This window comes from Pan troglodytes, chromosome 4 (assembly GCF_028858775.2).
Source record: "Pan troglodytes isolate AG18354 chromosome 4, NHGRI_mPanTro3-v2.0_pri, whole genome shotgun sequence".
NCBI lineage: Eukaryota > Metazoa > Chordata > Mammalia > Primates > Hominidae > Pan > Pan troglodytes.
This window is the reverse complement of record NC_072402.2, coordinates 29,205,119-29,219,913: the sequence shown is the minus strand read 5'-3', so window position 1 is coordinate 29,219,913 and position 14,795 is coordinate 29,205,119.

Below are 14,795 nucleotides of genomic sequence, written 5' to 3'. Positions count from 1 at the left end.
AAATGTTTAGACTAAAAAAGACAAGAGAAACATACAGTTTAGGAAGATAAAATCTCATGGCTACGTGCTATATGGATGAAACAGACTAAGACTAAAACCATGGGGGGATTGGCGTGGGCAATTAATAGGTTATACTAATAATCAAGAGGATATACCAGGTATTCAATTTGTATGGGAATAATCAGAATTAAAAGATATGGGTAAGTGTGAGAAATGTTATATCAGAGATGTTGATTGTTACCAGACTGACAGCCCCTACTGAGACTGCCACCTTTTATATCATGTCACTTCACAACCTAATTAAACCAAAATGAGAATCTCATACAAAGTGACATGTCCACAGCTGGCCAGCAATTATGGCTTTTGTTGTCTGGCTTAAAAACAAAAGTTAAATAAGGTTTCTCATTCGAGAGTTTGAAAGTGTGAAAACAGAGACTGAGACTTGTAGCAGATAGATACAGATATATGTGTGTGTATGTGTATATATATACACACACATATATACACTATCTATATACATATATATTGCTATATATGTGCCACATATATATATATAGCAATATATATGGAGAGATCCAAGAGACTATACACAGTGCTCACTTTTCATATTCAATATATATGCAGACTTGAGATCTAAAATCTATATTAAGGCATGTTTGTGTATGAAATATAAATAGCATTTATATTACCATCTGCAGGGTAATATCTTGAAATATTAATCTTTGTGTTTGGTTTTCCCCACCTCCCTAAGTAAAATTTTTCCACCAGTGAGTCAGAGGTGTTTATATTGCCTCCAAGCAAAGTAGGAATTTTTAGGATATGAATGAAACAAGCAGTAAGTAGTCACTATAGAAGGAAGCCCTGAAGGAAGCAGGACATAAAGTTTATGCTATAATAGTTAAACAGAATGAAGAATAGTGAAGAAACACACCACTTCATATGCATGCACACACAAAGTGAAAACAGGTTCATCTAGGCTGGAGAGGAGAAGAGAGGGAGATGGGAAAGAGGAGCTAGGTGGGACACACCCTTACAGCAAGTTAGGGAGTAGACAATGAGAAGGGCAGAAATGGGGGATGAATAACTGCATGGAGGGATATTGTGTTCTCATAGGGAGACTGCCTATCACCCTTACTGGCCAGCAGCAGGGAATCAAGTCAACATGTGGTAATAAAGTCAACAAGTAGAGACTACTGAGCATCTGGACAGAGCAAGATGTCTCTGGTGGTGGAGTGGGATTTCCATCTACAGACAGAACTTCTTGCATAAATACTCCTGCCACTTACTCCAAAATTTCATGAGCTGTATTTGTCTGTTCAGAAAATACAAAATGTCACAGACTGGGCAGATTAAACAAACAGGAATTTATTTCTCACAGTGATGAAGGCTGGGAAGTCCAAGATCAAGGTGCTGGCTGCTTCAGTTCAGGAATGGCTCTCTTCCTGGCTTATAGCCAACTTCTCACTGTATCTTCACATGATAGAGAGAGAGAGTAAACTCTCTGGTATCTCTTCTTAAAAGAGGACTAATCCCATCATCAGGGCCCCAACCTCATCACCTCACCTAAACCTGATTACCTCTAAAGGCCTCATCTCCAAATGCCATCACATTTCAGGGTAGAGAGTTGGGGCTTCAATGTATGAATTTTAGGGGAAGATAATTCAGTCTATAACATTATTCCCTGGCCTCCTAACATCCATGTCCTTCTTGCATGCAAAATACATTGATTACATTCCAACAGCCCCCAGAGTCTTAACTCATTCTGGCACCAACTCTAAAGTCTAAACTTTAAAGTCTCATCTAAATATTATATAAATCAGATATGGTTAAGACTTCATGCAAAATTCTTCTCCATCTATGAGCTAAAGAAGAAAAATTGGGGTGAGCAGATAACCAGACAAGTATGTGCTCCCAAAATGCAATGGTGGGACAGGCATAAGATAGATATTCCAATTCCAAAAGTGAGAATAGGAAAGAAGAAACAGGTGATGGCTACCAAACAAGTCTGAAAGTTAGAAAGACAAATTCCATCAAATCTTAAAGCCTGAGGATAATCCTGTTTGGATCCATTCTCTGCCTCTGGACCCACTGGGGCAGTGGTTCTGCTTCTGTGACTCTGCAGGGTACTCTGGCCCCCATGGCTTCTTGTGGAAGCTGTCTATCCCAGTGAAACTGAGGAAGTAACCCTGCTGATCTCTGGATGAACTTCAGGGTCATTTTTCCTTGTTCTTGTAGAGCAGAGCAAATTTGCAGCCAAATACTTTGTTGTCCAGCCCTGTCAAATCCAGTAATTCTTACAGCCTTCCTTTATTTTATCTCACTTTTTCTGTTCCCTTTTAGTTGAAACTGTTCTTGCTGGTTTAATCCCATCTCTATTCCTGGCTTCTGTTGAAATGGCTGATTAAGTCCATGAGTCCCAAACATGATCTTTTTATCAAGTGGTTATTCTGTCACACCTTTAGCGTTCTCTTCAGAAAAATCCTTCCCATTTTTACAATATTATGCAATAAACTGAGAATTTTCCACATCTCCAAGTTCTGATTCCTTTTTGATTAACAATTTCTTCATCAATTAATCTCTCTTCTTTTGCATTTTACTGGAAGCATTCAAGAGGAATTTTCAACACTTTCCTTAGAAATCTCCTCAGCTAAATATCCAATCTCATCACTCACAAGTTCTACCTTCTACGAAACACTAAAACACAGCTCAGCCAAGTGTAAGTATTAACTTTTGTCCAGTTTCCAATTATTGGTGTTCTTCACTCCAATCTGAGTTTTCACCAGAATTGCCTTGAATACCCATATTTCTAATACATACCTCAACACTCTTCCAGCCTCTACCCATTACCCAGTTTCAAAGCCATGTTCGTGTTTAAGTATTTGTTACAGTTGCACCTCACTTCTTAGTACTAAGTTTTGTATTAGTCTAGGTTCTTCAGAGAAACAGAAGCAATAGAATATATATAGACAGAAAGATATTTATTATAAAGAATTGGTTCACATGGTTCTAGAAGCTGACAAGTCTCAAGATCTGTGGTCAGCAAACTAGAGACCCAGGAGAGCTGATGGCATAAACTCCAGTTCAAGTCCAAAGGCCTGAGAATCAGGAGAGCCAATGGCAAAAGTTCCAGTCTAAGTCCAAGCCCAAAGGTAAGAGAAGACTGATATCACAGTGTAAAGATAGGAAGAAAGAGAAAATGCTCCCTTACTAAGCCTTTTTGTTCTATTCAGACCCTCGGCAGATTGGATGAGAGTCACCCCCATTAGAGAGGGCAATCTGCTTTCCTGAGTCCACTAATTTAAGTGTTAGTCTCATCCAAAGCACCTTCATGTATACACTCAAATAATGTTTAACCAACTGTCTGGACATCTCATGGCCCAGTCAGGTTGACATATAAAATAAACCATCACAGGCTGGGCATGGTGGCTCATGCCTGTAATCTCAGCACTTTGGAAAGCCAAAGTGGGAGGATGGCTTGAATCCAGGAGTTCGAGACCAGCCCTGGCAGCAGAGCAAGACCTCATCTCTACAAAACTTAAAATAAAAAATAAAAATTAAGCATCACATAAATGGCATTCATAGGGCTCCTGAATAGGCAGATGGGGTCTTTGTCACCCAGAGGGGTAGTAAATGTGAGAAAGTAAAGCCCTAGCATCAATAATTGAGTAGGCCTGGAGCATAGTATGTTCTGTCCATGTTAAATAGTAAACAACAGATTTTCTATACAACTTTTATTTTGAAATTTCATTACTTTTATGAACCTAACTATAGAAGTTCAAATTGAACATAGTTTTGTGGTCCTGCATGCTTAAGCAAATAAGAATGAAAATAAAACTGCATGAAAACAAAAACCTTTCTAACTTTAATAACTGCACTTTGCTTTATTTATTCCAAAACTCTCTGGATCTGAGGACCACCTATGTAGGAGAAATTAAAAACTAAATGAAAATATGCTTATTCTACATTCCATGCCTCCAATTTAATTTTTAAGCCTTTATCACCCTAAAAATGCTCAACTATTGTTTTATCTTTTGGCATAGAATAAGTTTCGTAACAAAGATTCCAGTAACAGTAAATCTGATGTTTATAGTCTCAATTTGGTTTTTTTTTTTTGTTTCTATAATATCTCTACATGAGTTTATATTAACATTTTCTTCATCTCAGTTTTCTCTCTGTTCTTCTTGGTACTAATGTTTGTGAGGGGGCTATGTTTCTAGACCCCAGGATGTAAACCCACTTTCCTAAACTGTAATTCTCCACTCAGATACAATATTTTGGTTTCATCAGCTTGTTTGATTTTTTTATGTGTTTACAATTTTCTGTTGCTTCAATGGAGTTTTGAAGATTAAACAGGGTATTCCTTTCAAGTCTCCTCATCAAGGTGTTCTCCTTGCCTATGGTAGTCACACATTCTGCCTCCTCTAGAAATCCACCCCTATGGGTAAGGTGATTAGGGCTTCTGAACTAAGAATTAGGGTGTGTAATTTGACCAATCGAGTGTTCTGATAATGACACAAAACCTGCATTCTCTCTGGATGGAAGCCTCAAATGCAATTGAACCACTCTTTGCGTAAATCAGAGGTAGGACATAGATGTTAAACTTGTTTCTTTTTTTAATATTGGATTGTGCTTGGTATAATCCCTCCCAAAAATTTATCTCTAAGTTCTTTCTAGGCCTTAATCTCTAAATTGGAAAGTTATTTATTCAGCACATATTGAACAAGCAACTACAATATGTTTGGCACTGAACTTCAGTTAGAAGCTGAAGATAAAATGGCGAACAAAACATACTGATGCCTACAGTCTAATAGGGAAGACAGACTTTAATCAGATATCATAAATCATTACCATTTTACCCCAACCTGCCTCTTCTCTCTTTTTCTTGGCTTTCTTGATTACTCTCTGTTAATTTGTCTTCTACCTTTAGCAGCATCTTTAGCAGCCCTTTAGCAGCTCTTTAGCAGCTCTTTCTTTCTCCACCAGTATCATAGGGTTTTTTTCCTAACTCTGCATCCTGCCACTCTATATATTCTCCCTGAAACTTGACATACTTCATGGCTTCTACTTTTACCTAAATGCTGAAGATTCCAGAAATTCTCTCTCCTTCCTAGATTTCAGTAATCCCCTTGCCCCACCCCAAAAGAACCACTAAATTTCTCATCAAATATAGGAATTAATCTCTTAGAAATAGTTAATTAATTAGTTAGAATTAGTTACTCCTTCATCTGTTATACCATTGTCCCAATGACATACTTCTATTAATGCATCCATTAGAAGGTACTGGGTTCACAGTGTCATTTATCTCAGTAATCTTAATACAGAGCAAAAGAGCTGGAAAAACAGTAGATGATGAATAAATACTTATTGAATGTCGTTGGATAAGAGAATGCCTCTACAGTTTGTGTGTGTGTGTCTGTGTGTCTGCGTGTGTGTGTGTGTGCTTTAGAGGAATTGAACTGCCTGCTTTAGAGGAATGGAAATGTGCTTTCTCATTCTTTGTATCGAAACTGAAGAGCAGGGAGGCAGATAGAAGCAGTAAGTAGAATACAAGTCAGAAGTAAAAAGTAAAAATCATAAATAGAACCTGCTATTTACTGATGATGTGTCATATAGAATAAAGGGTTATTAAGCACAGATTTGGAATTGGCTCCTATTTGTTTTGATGTGGTTTAGGATTCAGTTTATTTGCAAATAACAGAAAAAAATATGATAGTTGTACTAGAAACTATTTTCAAGTCTACTCTTTTCTCTTATAAAAGTCCAGGCAGGCAATCCTGGGCTGAACAGCACTTCACATTGTTAGAGAACATATATCCTTCTGTCTTATTTCTCTGTCACATGCAACTTCAGCCTCAAGGTCCAAAATGGTAATGTGCATTCCAAGAAGCAGGATAGGGTAAAGAACAAAGAAGCACAGCACAAACATTACATGAGCATTGTCTCCCTGGGAAGGCTTCCAGAAGATGTTACATAACACTTCCACTTGCCTCTCATAGCCTAGTTCTGTGACCAAAGAGAGGCTAGGAAATGGACTCTTCATCCTGGTATATCATGTTTCAAGCTTTAAATTCTGTTGCTGTAAACAGAGGAAAAAATGGATATGGACTTACAGCCTTTTGTTTTTGCCTCTTTCTATTTCAGGCCTTGTCCATGATGTTACATATAAGGTAATTAGCACACTACATTCACTCAACAAATATTTACTATTATTGTTATTACTATTCACTGTAATCATCTGCCAGTTCTCCTACATCCAAACAAACTGGCTACTTTGTCCCAATGACTAGTTAGCTATATGTTAAGATTTTGGATGTTAGAGCCTTTATCAGTCCTTGAACACTATATAAACTGTACCCTGATCTTGATAAAGTAATAATGACTAAATTACTAATGGCCAACTGATACTCTTGGAGTTGTCTAGCATCACCAGAGAGTTAGTGAGGTACCTGTCAATTTGATTAAATGTTATTTCATGTTATGACCTTACTTTTTACTTGAGAGAGATAAACTAATCATAACCATATAAAATTCAAAGTCTCACAGATGAAACATCCATCTCACAGAAGCTTCTTGAACTTTACTCCCAAAGTGATTGGCCAGACCATTCTACATAACTGCACCAAAACCAACGATATTGAGTCCCCATTTCTCTAATGTGTTTTAAAGGATTGCTACGCTTCGTTGATTTGATAATGCTTATCTTTTTATTTCCTTTCTAAGAAACTAAAATTTATAGAGTAAGCTCTTGGCAAGTGAGTCATTTGAGAAAGCTACAGGATATTTCACCTGTAAGATAAGACTAAGGGCTACTACTAGCAGACAAGATAAGTCTCCTGGTTACTTGTTTGCTGGAAGTCATTATTCACAGTCTCCTGCCCGGATTACTGAGAGCATGTTACTCAGGTCCTAAGGAATTGCTTCTTTGTTCTCTGTAACCTTAACTGTAGTGATCACTGTATTAAATGTTACAAAGTAGTCCTGGAGTTTTATTAATGAGCCCATCAGCTAAATTATAGTGATCATTAAAACTGCCAGTTCGTGTCAAAATGTTTTGACTATCAAATTCAGACAAATTAATCATTCTTTTAAATATGCTCTATTAGCAACCTGATTCTTTTTTCTGGTCCAGGATGTCGTTTAGCAGGGTTTCTATTTCTTCCTTTTTGCAGGCTGGTAATTAAATGAAGGACAAATGGGTAGAAACAACCTTTTTGGGAAATTTTTTAAATGAGTTAATGATCCATTCCGTAAGCATTACAAACTGAAGGTGAGTCACTAAAGCTAATGACATTTATAATCAGTATTTGCAAAGAGCATCAGGTAATCAGTTAGAGCAGAAGAACAGGATAATGGCATTTCAGATGAGATCACACTTTTCAGAGGCTGATAACTTCTACCAACAAATTGTCAGTGACATCTTGTTCAAAATAAAAAGGGATCTTCAAAATCTTATAAAGTGATAAAAGTCAGAAGATGTTTGATAAGTTGAAGAAGTAAGAAATATTGACTGAGAGAGCAGGGTTTTTTATAAAAATTGACAGAGACTTCAAGATATGTTTGATAATGATTGAACTGGGTTACATAAAGTGACACATCTTGCTGCCTTGCTTCTTTTTCTGATCAAAATTGAGACTTAGCAAATTGTATAATTTTTCTTGCTTCTGTCCCCTCTCTTGTCATTGCCGTAAAGTCTGTGATAGTTGCTTCTATTTTTGAAGCATAACCAGGATTTATTTTTAAAATTTAAACAATTGTATAAAGTGGCTACTCAAGCACTTACTAGGGCTGTAGGAAATACTATATAGAAGTAGTATTTTCTTCCATGAGCCGTGGCAATAATTTCTTTTTAAAAATAGTATTTTTATACTATTTCTTTAAAGGAAAAAAATATTTTGAATTTTTCAGCAGCAGAATTTGTCTCCCAATTAGTGAAATGATTTACATTAAGCAAGGATGGTGATATGCCACAGTTTTGCCCCTTCTGATGTCAAAATCTCAGATCCTAATTATCAAAGTGACAAAGTCTTCTCAAATTGCCTCCTTCATCTCCCTGCCAACAAGAGAAGTGATATATTTAAATAAAATAATCTATTTTAAGCTTCTACATTTACAATTTTAGAGATATTTTAATGAAGTCAATGAACTTGTACAAAAACATATTCAGAATTCATACCCTGTGAATTCACAGAATTCATTATTCACAGTATTATATCACAGTATACAGAATTCACAGTGATTCAGAATGCATTACTGTGATTCACCTACTTGGCTTCTAGGAATTAGAAGGTTAAAGACAAAAATGGTTGGAAAACTTAGAACTATTAACATTGGATACAAAGGCAAAATTAGGCTTCTGATTCAGTACTTAGTAGGGTCTTTCATAGATGAGATCAATACAGGCTGTTCCTTCTGTCACAACCAGAGTTTCCTAGTGGGTTGAGTGTTCTCTTTCAGAGCAGAGGTTGCAACTGTGGTCATTGCCTTTCCCACTCCCCAGCCACATCATTTCTCATTCATTGGATTCATTGGCCTTTTCCTTGAACTATCTCTATGCAAGATGTGCAGGAGGCATTGGAGGGATCAAGGTATTGATCATGCAGCATCCATCTGCTTTTCCTTTCTTCTTTCCTTCAGCTTCCAATTCCAAGTTTGAGCAAAAACGAAAGAATTCACATTTATTGAATGCCTCCTATGAACTAGTACTGGGCTCAAAATTTTACACATATAATTTCATTTAATTCTCTCTACAGTAATGCCCTATTTTGTGGATGAGGAAATCTAGACTGATAAGAGTCCCGCGGTCACAGAGTGAAGAAATGGGAACATTGGGCTGTCCAGCTCTTTCCACTCAGTACACCATACCGTGTCTATGTCACCTGGATCTAAGAGTTAGTTGAGGTTGGGATAAGAGAAATAAAAGGCTAACCATGATGCTAAAATGTCTGAATCATTATTGACTTACCAGCTTGTCCATAATCTAATACATAAGAAGAGCAAATTTTCTATAATGGAAAGTTAAGTTTTGTTGTTGCTGTTGTTGTTGTTGTTGAGATGGAGTCTCACTCTGTCACCCAGGCTGGAGTGCAGTGGCGTGATCTCAGCTCACTGCAACCTCCACCTCCTGGGTTCAAGTGATTCTCCTGCCTCAGCCTCCCAAGTAGCTGGGATTACAGGCGTGTGCCAACATGCCCAGCTAATTTTTGCATTTTTAGTAGAGGCAGAGTTTCAGTATGTTGGCCAGGCTGGTCTTGAACTCCTGACCTCAGGTGATCAACCGGCCTCAGACTCCCAAAGTGCTGGGATTACAGTCGTAAGCCACTGCACCCAGCCAAGAAGTTTAATATTAATAAGAATTAAATAAGATCTGTATTTGGCATGGAGACATTTATGGTTATGGTAATTCTGTTACACTATGCAATTAATATGTCATATATCACTTGAAATTTTTGTATGCCAATTATAAACTTTATATTCCATTTTCAATGTGCTTGATGTGTATTTTCAAAGGCATTTGGAGAATATTTCTCTCCTGTAAAACATTTGAGTCAATATTGAGGTTAATTTTATAATCTTCATCAATGTATTAAAACCTTTCATATTAGTTCTCACCCTGCTCAATACTTCATCAGGATTCTGACTTAAACAATTCTTCGACTGGAATTTGTCATTTACTACAGTTAATAGTGCATAACAATACCCAAGCCCCTACTTTATGCAGTTTTTTAGCATGTGGAAACTACATGCTGACATAATTTTACTATTCATTGCAATAGAAATACAATAACCACCATATAGCTGAAAGTGCTTTTGCACTCATTTATTTGCAAATTTCATCTACTCAAGAGTTATTCACTTAGAAATGTATTTATTCAATCACTTTGACCCTGTTGAACACCGATTCTGTTTAGGGTATGCCCATCTTGCAGGATAATATTTTCAATGTTTTTGTCATTTCTAATTATCTTGCCTTTTATATCCACAAATATTTTATTTTTGATTTCATTGTTAACTTGACCTCCTGGTACAACAAGTGGCTTTCTGCCTGTTTTGCATATTGTGTTTTGTTAGAGGAAGGTGTTTGAAGAAAAACTTCATAAAAGAAGTTTTAATTTTGAGTAGGAGTTCATCAAGAAAAAAAATAATTGGGAGTTTAGTATTTTTAAAGTCCAGATAAGTAAGCTGAATCACTGATACAAGTGGTCCATAAGACACAGCAAAAGTGTAGCCAATACCTTTTCTGTGTTTGGAGGAGAATGAGGGAATTCAGCTCCTGGAGCTGAGGATGATAAGATCATAGCATATAAGGACTCAGTATTCTTCAGCTGGCTGGCAGTACTGTAAAAATAACCATAAGACAACCCTAGATCTAGAAAACACATTCCATGAGAGTGCCTAGAACAATTTCTGCCATATAGCAGGCTCTCTTTAAAAAATGATGCCTGAATGCCCTGGTGACTTGGTATATAAATTGTAAAGTGCTCAGAACTCTTCCACTTTATTGTTGTTGGTACATCTGTATTTTCTCCTACATAGCCTGTTATTTCATGTCCAAAAAGAAAGGGGACAGAAATTGATGGGTGAGGACTTAGGGATGCTTATTGAGCCAATGAGCTAGAGATGCCCTTCTAAGTCTGTATGACAGTTTTTTCCTACTTGACCCCTCTTTCAATAAGGATGCCTATTTTCCTTTTTCTTATTTCATGAGGCTGCTTATGGCAATAGACCCTAAAAGAGGGAGCTCTACTTGGACAGATGGTCTGAGAAGACCGTAGGCCTAAGGAAAAAACTCTTTCTCATTCTTCCTTGTTCTATTTGTTCTTACATTGTGTGTCCTAACTTTCAGAGTATTTCTGGAAGGGGTGTGCCTAGAGGCAGGATACTAGGAACCCGTGGTAACCTCTAGATGTGGCCTCATGGCTCAGCCTTATCCTATATCACATAGCATCATAATTTGGAACCGAACTCTTTCTTCACCTGGCTTTGTCTCTCTATTTGGATAAACTGAGGCCTGACATTCAAAACAAATCCCAATTCATAACCCTCATGATAGGTGGAAACAATCTCATAAGGAGGTGTTCTGTGGACTGGACTGAAGCAAGAAGGACATTTCCAATGACTATCACAAGAGAGAAATATTACCAGGAAAAAAATTGAGGTCAAAAGCTAGAAGAAACTGACTAACTGCATCAAACCGAAGGAGCAAAAACAGGAAAAGAAATAGGAAATTAATAATGGCCCAGATGTGGTGGTGGCTTCTGCCAGTAATCCCAGCACTCTAGGATGATAAAGGGAGTGGATGGCTTGAGGTCAGGAGTTCAAGACCAGCCTGGCCAACGTGGTGAAACCCCATCTTTACTAAAAATACAAAAAATTAGCTGGGCATGGTGGTACATGCCTATAGTCCCAGCTACTTGGGAGGCTGAGGCAGGAGAATCACTTGAACCCAGAAGGCAGAAGTTATAGTGAGCCAAGATCATGCCACTGCACTCCAGCCTGGGTGACAGAGTGAGACTCTGTCTTTAATAATAATAATAATAATAATAATAAGCTTAGTGGATGGGGAATCCATAGAATGGATAAGGTTGCAATGTAAGTTGCCCTGAGCTCACAAGAATCTGCTGCATTTGTGGACTGCATAAAAGGGCTGATATCCGACAGTTTAAAGACTTTCAGGAACATTTATCTTTCCTTCCTTCATTCTTTTAGTACTGACTGTGAGTCAATCTCCCCTCCTTTCTCTCACACATACACACATAGAGGCATAGAATATAGAATTTTTGAGTATTTTCTGCTAGTAAAGAAGTCTCTTAGGTAATGGAGAAAAATAAACTCAGGTTCTGGGCTATCATTTAGCATACTATTGTTCTCTCTACTTATGTACTTAGTATGCATTTTAATGTCTTCATTTTGAGTACTAATATGTATTCTTCTTACACCTGTGTTTTATTTAAAATTTCCCACCATAAAATTTATAGTTCAGAAATATCAGATTACTTACAATCACTCTCAACACACACACTCACACACTCACACATTCACACTTACAGCTGTAAACTCCTCAAGGTCAAAGATTGTGTGACTTATACATTTTTATATTCATCACGCCCAGCATAAGTATTCAGTACATGTTCAATAAAATTAATTTATTTATTTTAAGATGTGTAAGGAAAGACCAAACATGTGCATAGAGAAAGCCAACCCAAAAAAGCATGAGAATATTACTCCCTGTTGGGTAGGTCATAGCTGAGTAGCTCATAGGCCATCAAGGCATATCAATTTAAGCTCTTCTGTTCCCACAAAGTTGACAGAAAATGACTCAAGTAACAGGCATGAGAGAACCTTCCCTTGACATGTTGTAGTAAGAAAGTAAAGCTCTGTAGGAGTAATTTCCATTCTCTTCATAATCTTGTTTGGTAAGGAAATATCTCTGAAGCCTTTTTTCCTGCTGTTCAAATCATCACCACTTCTTTACCCTTCCTTATTGCCAGTTTTCCATCTCATTTATGTTGTCATCTCTTTATCGCGTTCCTTCTTTCAGTTTTCCTTAATTTACCATTTTTAGCACATAGTCCTACTCTGACTTCAACTAGAGCTGATTAAGATAGGAGGATTTCTGTTCATCCATGTTTCACTTATTTTTTCACACATCTCTTTGCTCTTTAAATAAATTTACATTACTGGTCACTCATTTTGAGTTCTCAGGTCCTTTCTGGGTACATCTGCCTGCACGCTCTTACCTGTATATTTGCAAACTATTTTATTCTTCTAATAGAATGATCCTATATCTTCCATTTTCAACTGTGTCCTATATCCTTTCTTTTTCAAGTACCATTGCATTCTTAATTCTCATATTGTTCATTTTGCTGCCATTCTCCAGACCTCTCATGAACCCATTGGCAAAAATACATTTTATGAGCATTATTTCCATTTAACCATTCAAAGCACTCTTGTCAATATCAAATGACCTCTCATACAGCTAGATTTTGCAGATCTCTTTGCAGTATATTTTGCTCACATGTTACCTAAGGTACAACTGCTAATAATAGTCAACATATTATTCCTAGTCAAACTCCATTGTAATGAATTTAAAGAGGTATTCACACTTTTTCACCATCTTAAAGTTTCATTACACAGAATTCAGTATTACTCATATGAAGAGGCCACAAGTCCTGCTTTATCACTTTAATCAGCCAAATACCCTTAATTTTCTGCCCATCATTGCTGAATGTGCTAAACCATAGCTAGCCTCCTTTCTAAAGTGTAAGGACTCAGTTGAAAGATAGATTTAGTTCATCAGAGTGAACAGGCAACCTACAGAATGGGAGAAAATTTTTGCAATCTATCCATCTGATGAAAGTCTAATATCCAGAATCTACAAGGAACTTAAACAAATTTACAAGAAAGAACAACCCCATCAAAAAGTAGGCAAAGGATATGAAAAGACACTTCTCAAAAGAAGACATTTATGCAGCCAACCAACATATGAAAAAAAGCTCGTCATCGCTGGTCATTAGAGAAATGCAAATCAAAACCACAATGAGACATCATCTCACGCCAGTTAAAATGACGATCCCTAAAATGTCAGGAAATAACAGATGCTGGAGAGGATGTGGAGAAATAGGAACGCTTTTACACTGTTCATGGGAGTGTAAATTAGTTCAACCGTTGTGGAAGACAGTGTGGCGATTCCTAAAGGATCTAGAACCAGAAATACCATTTCACCCGGCAATCCCATTACTAGGTATATACACAAAGGATTATAAATCATTCTGCTATAAAGACACATGCACACATATGTTTACTGCAGCATGATTTACAATAGCAAAGACTTGGAACCAACCCAAATGCCCATCAATGATAGACTGGATAAAGAAAATGTGGCACATATACACCATGGAATACTATACAGCCATGAAAAGGATGAGTTCATGTCCTTTGCAGGGACATCGATGAAGCTGGAAACCATCATTCTCAGGAAACTAACACAGGAACAGAAAAGCAAACACTGCCTGTTCTCACTTATAAGTGGGAGTTGAACAATGAGAACACATGGACACAGGGAAGGGAACATTACGCAACAGGGCCTTTCGGGGGTTGCTGGGGAAGGGGAGGGAGAGCATTAGGAGAAATACTTAATGCATGTAGGCCTTAAAACCTAGATGACAGGTTGATGGGTGCAGCAAACCACCATGGCACATGTATACCTATGTAACAAATCTGCACGTTCTGCACATGTATCACAGAACTTAAAATATAATTTAAAAAAAAGATAGATATAGTTTAACGTCAGATTAAGCCAATAAAAATACAGAACACTCAGTGAAATTCAAATTTCAGATAGTCAAAAGTTTTTTTTACAAGTGTAATCTATAATATATTTAGGATATACATATATTAAAGTATTATTTATATGCAATTCAAATTTAAATAAGTGTTTAATAATTTTTAATATAAATATGTCCTAATTATTTTTTTCTTTTTTTTAACTTTTATTTTAGGTCCAAGGGGTAAAAGGGCAGGTTTGTTACTTAGGTAAATTTGTGTCATGGGGGTTCGTTGAACAAATTATTTCATCACCCAGGTATTAAGCCTAGAACTCATTAGTTATTTTTCCTGATCCTCTCCCTCCTCCCAGCCTCCACCCTAAAATCGATAACAGCAAATGCAAAAGAACTGAAGGTATAACAAACAGTCTCTTGGACCACATCCCAATCAAATTCAAAATCAAGACTAAGAAATTCACTCAAAACAATACAATTACATAGAAATTGAATAACCTGTTCCTAAACGACTTC